Source organism: Heptranchias perlo, chromosome 5 (assembly GCF_035084215.1).
Source record: "Heptranchias perlo isolate sHepPer1 chromosome 5, sHepPer1.hap1, whole genome shotgun sequence".
Taxonomy (NCBI): domain Eukaryota; kingdom Metazoa; phylum Chordata; class Chondrichthyes; order Hexanchiformes; family Hexanchidae; genus Heptranchias; species Heptranchias perlo.
In genome coordinates this window covers 30598825-30611446 of record NC_090329.1, presented here as the reverse complement: position 1 = coordinate 30611446, position 12622 = coordinate 30598825, and positions in this window count along the sequence as shown.

Below are 12622 nucleotides of genomic sequence, written 5' to 3'. Positions count from 1 at the left end.
GGGCCGGATCAGGGAACAAGAAACTAAATAAATTAAATAAATAAACATGCAATGAAGTGAAAACACTAAATGCACCTACCTTTGAAACCTGCTCTGATGTCCGATGTCTCGAGTTCCGATATCCCCCTCTTCACCCTCCCAATCTTCCCCTCTCTCCCCCCCGATCTTCCCCTCTCTCCCCCCCCCCGATCTTCCCCCTCCCCCCCCCGATCTTCCCCTCTCTCCCTCCCCTCCCCGATCTTCCAGCCCAACGTCGGATCGTCCACTCTCTCCCCACCCCCCGGTCTTCCAGTCTAGCGCTGGATGACATCTAGCTCACTCTCTTTCCTGCCCCCCCCCCACCTCGAGCTGCAGCTCCTGATGGCAGCCAGCCTGTCAATCAGGCTAGCTGCTGGGCGCAAAACCCGGAGAGGAAGTTAACCACCATCAATCAACGTGTGATCGCGTCAGAAACAGTAAGTTTGGTTCATGCGGGTTTGCCACGCGCCCAATCGCCCCACCCCCCACCCCCACTGCCATCCCCCCTCCCCGTTAATATTGGGGCCTTTGTGTCCTTCCCACAGCTTACTTTCCCACCTAGATTTGTATCGTCAGCAAACTTGGATACATTATACTCGGTCCCTTCATCTAGGTCATTAATATAGATTGTAAGTAGCTGAGGCCCAAGCACTGATCCTTGCGGCACTCCACTAGTTACAGCCTGACAACCTGAAAATGATTCATTTATTCCTACTCTCTGGTTTCTGTCCGTTAACCAATCCTCTATCCATGCTAATATATTATCCCCAACCCCATGAGCCCTTACCTTGTGTAACAACCTTTTATGTGTAACCTTATCGAATGCCTTTTGAAAATCCAAATATACTACATCCACTGGTTGCTAACCCTGCTGGTTACATCCTCAAAGAACTCTAATAAATTTGTTAAACATGATTTCCCTTTCATAAAATCATGTTGACTCTGCCTAAACATATTAAGTGCCCTGTTATTACTTCCTAATGGATTCCAGCATCTTTCCCGATGACTGATGTCAGGCTAACTGGCCTGTAGTTCCCTGTTTTCTCTCTCCCTCCTTTCTTGAATAGCAGTGTTACATTTGTTACTTTCCAATCCATGGGGACCGTTCTAGAATCTAGGGAATTTTGGAAGATCATAACCACTGCAACTATTATCTCTGCAGCCACCTCTTTTAGAACACTAGGCCATCAGGCCCAGGGGATTTATTGGCTTTTAGTCCCATTAGTTTCTCTGGTACTTTTTCTCTACTAATAATTACTTTACTCTCATTAGTCTGTTGATTCCCCACTATTTCTGGTATGCTTTTTGAGTCTTCTACTGTGAAGACAGATACAAAATATTTGTTTAACATCTCTGCCATTTCCTTATTCCCCATTATAATTTCTCTTGTCTCAGCCTCTGGGGACCAACATTTACTTTCGCTAATCTCTTCCTTTTTACATACTTTTAGAAGCTCTTACAATCTGTTTTTATATTTCTTGCTAATTTATTCTCATTCTATTTTCTCCCTTTTTATCAATTTTTTAGTCATCCTTTGCTGGTTTCTAAAACTCTCCTAATCCTCAGGCTTACTACTCTTCTTCACAACATTATAAGCCTCTTCTTTTAATCCACTTCTACCCTTAACTTCTTTAGTTAGCCACGGATGGATCACATTTCCCCTGGAGTTTTTATTTCTCAATGGAATGTATATTCATTTAGACTTATGAAACATTTCTTTACATGTTTGCCATTGCTTATCTACCATCATATCTTTTTATCTAATTTCTCAATCTACCTTAGCCAACTCGCCCCTCATACCTATGTAATTAGCTTTATTTAAGTTTAAGTCTCTAGTTTCAGTCTTAATTACGTCACTCTTGAACTCAATATGAAATTCTATCATATTATGATCACTCTTCCCCAGAGGATCTTTTACTATGCGATTACTAATTAACCCTATCTCATTACACAATACAAGATCTAAAATAGCCTGTTCCCTGGTTGGTTCCATGATGTATTGTTCTAGGAAACTGTCTTGAATTCAATTCATGAACACGTCCTCCAGACTACCTTTGCCAATTTGATTTGTCCAGTCTATATGAAGATAAAAGTCCCTCATCATTACTGCATTACCTTTGTTACAAGTTATTACTTCTTGGTTAATACTCTATCCAATGGTATAGCTACTATTAGGGCCCATAAACTACTCCCACCAGTGTTTTCTGCTCCTTGTTATAATCTGCAATATTTAGTTGCCAGTCCCGTTCTTTATGTAGCCATGTTTCAGTTATTCCTACTACTTAGAATCATAGAATCATGGAAAATTTACGGCACAGAAGGAGACCATTTGGCCCATCGTGTCTGCGCCGGATGAGAAACGAGCCACCCAGCCTAATCCCAGCTATCCGCATTTGGTCTGTAGCCCTGCAGGTCACGGCTCTTCAGGTGCACATCCAGGTATTTTTAAAATGAGTTGAGGCCTCTACCACCCTCTCAGGCAGTGAGTTCCAGATCCCCACCACTCTCTGGGTGAAAACATTATTCCTCATTTCCGATCAAATCCTTCTGCCAATCACTTTAAATCTATGCCCCATGGTTATTGACCTCTCCGTTAAGGGAAATAGGTCCTTCCTATCCACTCTATCTAGGCCCCTCTTAATTTTGTACACCTCAATCAAATCACCCCTCATCCTCCTCTGTTCCAAGAAAAACAACCCCAGCCTATCCAATCTGTCATCATAGCTAAAATTCTCCAGTCCTGGCAACATCCTCGTGAATCTCCACTGCACCTTCTCTAGTGCAATTCCATCTTTCCTGTAATGTTGTGAACAGAACTACGCGCAGTACTCAAGCTGTGGCCTAACTAGTGTTTTATACAGTTCCAGCATAACATCCCTGCTTTTATATTCTGTGCCCCGGCTAATAAAGTAAAGCATTCCATATGCCTTCTTAACCACCTTTTCTACCTGTCCCGCAACCTTCAGGGATCTGTGGACATGCTCCAAGGTCCCTTTCTTCCTCTAAACCTCTCAGTATCCTCCCATTTATTGTGTATTCCCTTGCCTTGTTTGCTCTCCCCAAATGCATTACCTCAAACTTCTCTGGATTGAACTCCATTTACCACTTTTCTGCCCATCTGACCAGTCCATTGATATCTTCCTGCAGTCTAAGCTTTCCTCCTCACTATCAACCGCACAATCTATCTTTGTGTCATCCGCAAATTTCTTAATCATGCCCCCTACGTTTAAGTCCAAATTGTTAATGTATACCACAAAAATCAAAGGACTTAGTACTGAGCCCTGCAGCACCCCACTGGAAACAGCCTTCCAGTCACAAAAATACCCGTCGGCCATTACCCTTTATTTCCTGCCACTGAGCTAATTTTGGATCCAACTTCTGGTTCCTTGCTTTGGATTATTGCCTTCAGTTCCCCCGTTTTATTTCGGACACTGTGTACATTGCTCTCCAGGCAGTTTAAATCGTCTTTAGTAGTGGTTCCTTTTCCTTTTACACTTTTTACCTTATAATTTTTCTTATTTATCACACCCGCTGTATTTATTTCAGTTATTTTATTGATTACCAGGCCTGGAGTATTTATGGTTTCTACAACACTGGCCTGTAACACTGGTCCCTTTTTCTTACTCTTGTTTTATCTTTTTTACTAAAATTTTTGCCTGAACCCTCCCCCCACCTCCCTTTATCAGTTTAAAATCTTATTAACCACCCTATTTATCCTTTCCGCTAGGACCTTGGTCCCAGCCCGGTTCAGGTGCAGCCCGTCCCATCAGTACAGCTCCTCCCTGCCCCAGTACTGGAGCCAGTGTCCCATGAAAAGGAACCCCTCTTTCCCACACCAATCCTTCAGCCATGTGTTTACTTTCCTGATCTGTCCTTATGCCAATTCACACGTGGGTCAGGTAATAATACTAAGGTTACTTGGAGGTCCTGCTTTTCAATTTAGTTCCTAACTCCTGATACTCCTTTAGCAGGACCTCCTCCCTATTCTTTCCTATGTCGTTGGTTCCATTGTGGATCACAACTGGACACTCCCCCTCCCTTTACAGATTCTTTTCCAGCTATTTCGAGATGTCCCTTCCCCTGACACCAGGTAGGCAACACACCCTTCAGGACTCTTGATCCTGACTGCAAAGAATTATATCTAGCCCTCTAATTATCGAATCTCCTATAACTACCACCTTTCTACTCTGCACCTCCTCCCCCAGGACAGCCTCCTGCTCCAGGGTGCCTTGGTCAGCATTCTGCCTGCCCTTCCCACTGTCTATTTCCTTATCCTCACAGGGATCATGTGCATTGTACCTGTTGGGCAGGACTAGTGTCTGTGGGCCCTCCTCTACCTCCCCTCTGTTCCCACTACCCTGCTGACTACCAGTCAAACTCTCCCCCTCCTGTACCTGTGACTGAATTTTGGAGAAAACCGTCCAGATATTCCTTTCCCTTCCTATGTGTCCGAGCATCTCTAAGCTCAAATGTCACACTCCAGCTCAAAGACTCTACGTCAGAGTATCTCAAGCCAGAGACATTTACTGCCGATATGGCAATCTGGGACAGTCTTGCTGTCCACAAACTGCCACATACTGCAATTCCTACACATAACCTGCACTGCCAGATCTAGTTTTTATTTATTTATTTACTTGTTATTTTATTTATTTAATTATTCTTTTTAAAAAGGAAAGGTTTTAATTTTATTAATTTAATTCTTTTTAAGATTATCCTAGATCCTTACCTCAATACTTAACCTCGATACTTACCTTAATTTCCTCGGGTTTCCGCCGTTCCTTTCTCACTGCGCTAATGCAGATGTCACTTTTTCAAATTTCTACCTGTGGTTGAGTTGGTCTCGCTCTCGCTCTCGCTGTGCTCTCACCACTTTTAATCTCAGGCCTTCATTGACACCGTGCTTTATATCCCCACCACTCTCGCTGTGCTCTTTTAATCTCGGGCCTTCATTAACACCGTGCTTTATATCCCCACCACTCTCGCTGTGCTCTTTTAATCTCGGGCCTTCATTGACACCGTGCTTTATATCCCCACCACTCTCGCTGTGCTCTTTTAATCTCGGGCCTTCATTGACACCGTGCTTTATATCCCCACCACTCTCGCTGTGCTCTTTTAATCTCGGGCCTTCATTAACACCGTGCTTTATATCCCCACCACTCTCCCTGTGCTCTTTTAATCTCGGGCCTTTGTTGACACCGTGCTTTATATCCCCACCACTCTCGCTGTGCTCTTTTAATCTCGGGCCTTTGTTGACACCGTGCTTTATATCCCCACCACTCTCCCTGTGCTCTTTTAATCTCGGGCCTTCATTAACACCGTGCTTTATATCCCCACCACTCTCCCTGTGCTCTTTTAATCTCGGGCCTTCATTGACACCATGCTTTATATCCCCACCACTCTCCCTGTGCTCTTTTAATCTCGGGCCTTCATTGACACCATGCTTTATATCCCCACCACTCTCGCTGTGCTCTTTTAATCTCGGGCCTTTGTTGACACCATGCTTTATATCCCCACCACTCTCGCTGTGCTCTTTTAATCTCGGGCCTTTGTTGACACCGTGCTTTATGTCCCCACCACTCTCGCTGTGCTCTTTTAATCTCGGGCCTTCATTGACGCTGTGCTTTATATCCCCACCACTCTCGCTGTGCTCTTTTAATCTCGGGCCTTCATTAACACCGTGCTTTATATCCCCACCACTCTCCCTGTGCTCTTTTAATCTCGGGCCTTTGTTGACACCATGCTTTATATCCCCACCACTCTCGCTGTGCTCTTTTAATCTCGGGCCTTCATTAACACCGTGCTTTATATCCCCACCACTCTCGCTGTGCTCTTTTAATCTCGGGCCTTTGTTGACACCGTGTTTTATATCCCCACCACTCTCGCTGTGCTCTTGCCACTTTTAATGATGATTCAAGCAAACCTCTGCTTGATGATTTGCTGCCTCACATCTCCGGCAGCTGGCGGGATTGTAGCGCTCCTCACCTTCTGTGTCTGGATTCTTGACAGGAGACAAGAACCTGATGGTGAGGGATACACCTTATCCCCAAGCAACCATCCTCTGACCCGATGGTCCAGTCCAGGTGGAGGAGAGGGGGTATTGAGGACTGGCAAGATAAAGGCATCATAATTACTGCCAGGAAACTGGGCACAGACCTGCGTAATGCGCTTCACATGGAGCACGGAAGGCAATGTGCGTTCAGTCTAAAACGATATGGGAAGCCTGCTCTCCTGGCAAAGCCCACAGCTCTTTGCAATTGGATCACTGCCTCCATGGGGAAAAAGATGAATTGATTCCTCTTGGAGTACAGAGCATCTGTCACATCCCTGATGTAGCAGTGGGCAGCAAACTGGGTGATGTCGCTTATGTCACCTGCTGCAGCCTAGAATGACCCTGTGGCATAGAAATTAAGGGCCACTGTCACATTGACAGCCACAGGCAGAGTTGTCCACGCCCCCGGTGTAGGGCTCCAGTTGTTGCTCATAGGTCAGTGATAGCTTCCAGGGTGAAGCAGAGGTGCCCCACACATTACTCCTCTGTTGAGGTAAGACATGTGATTTGTAGAATTCCACCTTTTCCCTGAGTCTGTAAAATTTGGCCATTGACCAAAATTCTAAGATGGAAGGTGCAGTTGAAAGGTCACCAAACGAATCAACAAAACACAGTGGAATGTGGGAAAAAAACAAGGTTGAATTAAACAGCCACCACCCAGTGAATCACATCTTCAGACATGTTGGGGCCATGTCTTTGTTTTAAAGCAAAACCGATCAACACCTAGGATGTTGGATACAAAAGGAGCCCTGTATAGCAAGTGATCAGCAATCAGCATTAATTCAAAGAACAATAGCCCATCGAGAGAGGCAACTGCAGCAAGACGGGGGGCCATCGAAACCCATCAAGGACTTTTAAGAGGCTTTTAAAGAACTTTTAAACGAACATTGAACTAACCTTGTTAACGTTAAAAACTATTGTAAGAGAGGGGTATAAAAGTGGAAGCCCGAAACCCCCTTTTTTCTCTTTTATCTCTCGGATTCCTCACTTGTGCAACTCAGCCCTGACTTTTGGGCTGATTCCTCCGCCACCCAAGCTCTCCAGAGAGGAGAGCGGCTTCCAGCGAAACCAACGAACCCTACATGAGAGAACGGATCAGCCAGACCTGCAAGTGTGCAAGGATTGGTGAGCCTCGACCATGTGTGTGTGTGTGATAGGTGTCTCCAGGGTCCCCACCAACCTCTTAGTTTAGTGGGGTAGTGTACTGCAGTGTGCGTGTAACCCAATGTACTGCGAAGAACCATATTAATCGTTATTTTCTTCGCGTTGGCGGTACAATAAAACCAACCTTCCAATTCAAAAATCAAACACTGAGTTTGTGTGTTCTCTGTGCTATTCGGCTATGTGATCCATCACCGGGTGCATTAGCATATGTCCCGTTTTTCCCGGACCCCGACCCGTGAGGTATAGGTGTTCCTGGGCTAGACCGGGGACCCGATATCAGCACCGATCAATAGGGTGAGAACACCCCCAAAACACCCTACAGGTTCTTAAAGACTTGCAGGGTTTCCTGCCCCGTCCCTATATCACCCTCTTCTACCAGCATCTCCAGATCTGTGCACTCATCCTTGCTGGTGCTGCTGCTCCTCATCCTCCAGTCGCATTGGTAGACCCAGCAGAACAACCATTATAGAAATAATAGTGCTGAAGGCAAATCACAGAAAGAGTCCTGCACCTCCAAAATGTTCCTCTGAGAAATTATTAAACACTGCTACTGGGGCTAAAACAACCCAAAAACGGCCCACAAGTACCCCAGCTGCCTAAAATGATTAAGCAGGGACTTACCTTAATGGAGATGAGGAGCCCATTGATTAGAGCTTCTGCAGCCTACTTCCTGACCATTCCTGCCATAATTTTCTGGACAGGCTTAAAAATTAATGAATCAGGCGCTGGCACAGACCAATTTTACAAAAGGGTCCAAAACAGTCAAAGGACTCTGATTGAAATATTTCATGGTATCTCACCCACGTTATTTACAGCACCAACAAGAAGGTTAGATAACATTACTGAACATCAAACCTACCCACGCATAAACATCACCTGAATCAATACATGAGGAGGCCTTAGGATAACCTAGAGAATATTTTTCTGAACATTTATTCCTATATTTTTTGCTGTATTTTACATGTTGAACACAGTTAGGCATTAACATGGCACGTGTGCAGACTGCCTTCTTAATGCAACTTGCAAAGTCAGCTCTAGTCAACCTTAGAGATCTCCCAAGAGTTCCTTCCATGATGTTTGGTGGGGAGGAGGAGGCAGGGTTTAAGCAGCAAACAGTGTAAAATACACTCTTAAAGCCTTGCATCTCAAATCTGTCACAAAAAAGTTGCAATGACATAACTCACTCAAAAAAATGCCAGATCCCTTTAAAGTTTGCAGAAGCTCATACCGCCGTTTAAATTGGGTCAAGGTAAATTGATGATGATTTAATGAGTTGATGAAATAGAGTTTGCAGGGCCTTTCCAGCAAAACCCTATTGGAGCATGCCCTGATCCTGTTTCATGCAAAGTTTAGATGTAGTCTTGGATAAGACAAAAACAATTTATTGAAACAAAGACATTGACCCGGAAATTGCTCATAAAATAACGGCGAGGCTAACAGGGCTCACGGTTATTTCAGGGCAAATGGAAGAGCAAGTTCCAGTGAGCGCACATGTGCAGTCAAATGTGGAAATCCCTCTACCATTTTGCCTGCTGCTCCGAATGTTGCACGGGAAGGACAGCTCACCGGCTGAATGAATAGGAAATGAACCAGTCTCTCCTTTAAAAAGGTACGCTGGGTTTTTTCGGTCTAAACTAAATATTAATGGCGTGGTACATATTAATGGCCGCCAAATGACCTCTCTGGCACTGAAAATTAACTTTTAAAAATGTGGAGTCTCATTACTTCTGATTTTAATTTTTGTGGACATATATATAAAAAAATGTTAAAATGTTTTTTTTTTACTTTTTCTTTCTGTCTCTTTTATCTCTGTCTTTTAACTCAATATTTCTTACCCTCTCCTTATTTTGCTTCCTCTAACTGATTTTACATTGAACTTACTGTTGTAGCTTTCACTTCCTGGTTCTGATGGTGCAGCTTGTCAAGGATGCTTCAAGTTGATTGGTTGAGGGGAGGGAGAGTTCTTTTCTCCACTCTCACAGCTGACAGAAGCCCGGGAAACAACGCTGCTCTTTTTGCAGCTCACAAAAGCGAATAGTTTGTGGGTGAGTTTATAACTAACGAACAGCGGGCGATGTTCGTTCATCGCTCGGCGCAATTTCCAGGACAATGGTTTATTAATCACCAGGGAAGTCCATATGTAATTCTGGAATCACACTGAACAATACATGTAATGGCCTGGATTCTCCTCTGATTTACCACCTGTTTTGGGGCAGATTTGGGGCAGCAAACAGAGCAAAAAACATTCTTAATTCTGCCACAAAAAGGCTGAACCTGCATTACTCCACCAGAAAAAACAGCAGTGCCCTTTATTGTCCATGGAAGCCCAATCCACAATATTTAAATGAGAGCACATGGAATTGGAGGTAACCTATTGACATGAGTAGGGAATTAGTTAGGAGGTAGGAGGCAGAGAGTAGGGATAATTGGTATGTACTCCAATTGGCAGGATGTGACTAGTGGTGTCCTCCAGGCATCTGTACTGGAACCTCAGCTTTTCACTATATTTATAAATGACTTGGATGAAGGAATAGAGAGCCCGTATATATATGTCTGGCGAGAGAGATTGTGACAGGTTTGCTTGAGGGGCAGGGGGGAAGCACTCCTGCTCCACCTGGCCCACGAGCAGTGCTGAGAAAGCACTTACCCACTGGATCTGGCAGCTCCCGCCTCCCTTCAGCCGAGCCCTGGAAAACCTGGCCCAAACCGTTAAATTTAAATGGCTGCCAAAATATCAGGAACGCAGCCTCCTTAATCACTGATCCACCTCTCCAGAGCGGGTTACTCGGCCACCCCCTAATCCATCATGGTAAAACCGGAAGTAGGCGCGTTCGTGGCGGGTTGGGGTCGGCTTTCACATTTTTAACAATTTAACCCCACCCCGACCCTCTGCCGCCTGTCGTGGGGAGTTAAAATTCTCCCCAAAATGCTTGTTTAAATCATTTAAGCTTAGACAATTGTAATTTAGTAATCTGTGTGAAGAAATGTTAAGAAAACTTACAAAATGGAACATTTTGGTATAGAAACATTAGTACAGAATCATCATGATGATGTATGACCAAGCTTGAACCAGGAAATAATCGATACAGTAAAAATGTATACTTCACCTCCTACTTATTAACAGGCAGTGCCACTCATTCCCACATTAGGGTATCAGAAAGTTCTTTGGATTGCAGAGGAAGCACTCGATAGTTGTAGATTCTTACTGTAATCACCCAGATGTCTGCCCTTTGGCAAATGTGAGTAATAATTTATTCATTCAAGCACTAAAGTCTATACTCTCCACAAGTGGTCTTCGATGATAATAAAAACTTTGTCAGATCATGAAAGTTGATAAATTAGTGAAACTTCAATAACATTGTTTCTAACCCCTTAATCCCAAATCAAATGGTCTTGTTGGAAAAATTAAAACAGTTAAGAATATCATTAGAAAAACAAGTGATGGTGCTCAAGATCCACACAGGGCTTTACAAGTGCATGAGAGTAAATCCTTGGAGAATGGGCTTTCCTCATTGCAATTTCTGAAGATTCATTGCATCCACTCCAACTTAGCTATTCAGGGCTCCCACCTCACCATTAGCCACTCTAACAAAGTGGCCAAGACTATGAGAATCCAGAAGAGGGAACAGAAACGTTATCATGTCTGGTGTGCCAAACCTTCTACCTTTGTTACTGCCTGATAACTTGGTTCATGTCTGAAATTAATGCAACTAAAACTGGCCGATGGAACGTACCATATGCGCCAAGTTGCACCGAGGCTTTATCTTGTGAATAGCAGTGACAGATTTAAAGCTACGTTGTAATCAGAGAATTTAAGGTAATTTTGCAAGACTCTGCTCCTGGCACAGAGTCTCACTTACTTGAAATCTGGATGGGAGAAATGGACCAGGAGGTCAGCATGCCCAATTTGCAGTGCTATTGATTTTCCAATTATTCAAGTCAATCACCGGAAAATCAGGAATTCCTTGAATCAGGTGCACTGGCCTCCACAGCTAATCCTCTGATCTGCAGTCCTGTCGAACGAGGCTTTGTGCTGGGAGTGAAGCAGGGCAAAACAATTTGCCCTCTTATGAAAATTAATAAATCAGATAGACAGAAGAATTTATTGCATGACGTTAACTCAGGAACTACCATCGTAGACATATGATCAGTTTAGAAATCTTTCAGGCCATTAAATCAATACAACCAGCTAGGTATCCCTCCAAGGCCTTGCCCAAAAGAGGCAACGGAAGACTAAAAATAAATCAAGGGGAGCAACTAACTAGATTCAGTATAAGTAAAAACATGGTGATGGAGAAACTAATGTTAAAGATAGATGAAATGTATTAAAGGTAGACGAATCTCCAGGACCCAACGGTTTCCACCCCAGGGTATTAAAAGAAGTAGGTGAGGAAATTGTTGATGCGTTAGTGATGATCGTCCAAAACTCTCTCAATTCAGGAATTGTCCCCTTGGATTGGAAAACTGCCAATGTCACCCCACTATTTAAGAAAGTTAAAAGAGATAAACTAGAAAATTATAGGCATATTAGTCTAACGTCAGATGTGGGGAAGTTACTAGGATCTGTTATTAGAGACAGAATGACTGAGCATTTGGACAAATATGAGCTGATCAGAGAGAGCCAGCACAGATTTGTAACGGGTAAGTCACGTCTAATGAACCTAGTTGTTTTTTTTTTTGAGGAGGTAACTAGCATGGTAGATAAGGGAGTATCTATGGATGTTATTTATATGGACTTCCAGAAGGCATTCTGCAAGGTTCCACATAAGAGACTGTTAACAATAATGAGAGCGCATGGAATTGGAGGCAACCTATTGGCTTGGATAGGGAATTGGTTAGGAGTTTTGAGACAGAGAGAAGGGATAATGGGTATGAACTCAAATTGACAGGATGTGACTAGTGGTGTCCCCAGGGATCTGTACTGGGGCCTCAGCTTTGCACTATATTTATAAATGACTTGTTTGAAGGAATAGAGAGCTGTATATCCAACTTTGCTGACCACACTAAGTTCGGTGGCACAGTAAATCGTGTCGATGGGAGCAGAAAATTGCAAAGGGACATTGATAGATTCGGTGAGTGTGGAAAATCTGTGGAAGATGGAGTTCCACATGGGAAAGTGTGAGGTCATCCACTTTGGACCTAAGAAAGACAGATCAGAGTATTTTCTAAATGGTGAGAAGCTCAGAACTGGGTGACCACAGAGAGGTTTAGGGATCCATGTACAGAAATCATTAAAAGCTAGTGTACAGGTACAAAAAATAATTAGAAAGGATAATGGAATGTTGGCCTTTATCTCAAGGGGGCTGGAATACAAAGGGGCGAAAGTTATGTTACAGCCGTACAGAGCTCTGGTTAGACCCCATCTGGAGTACTGCATTCAGTTCTGGGCAC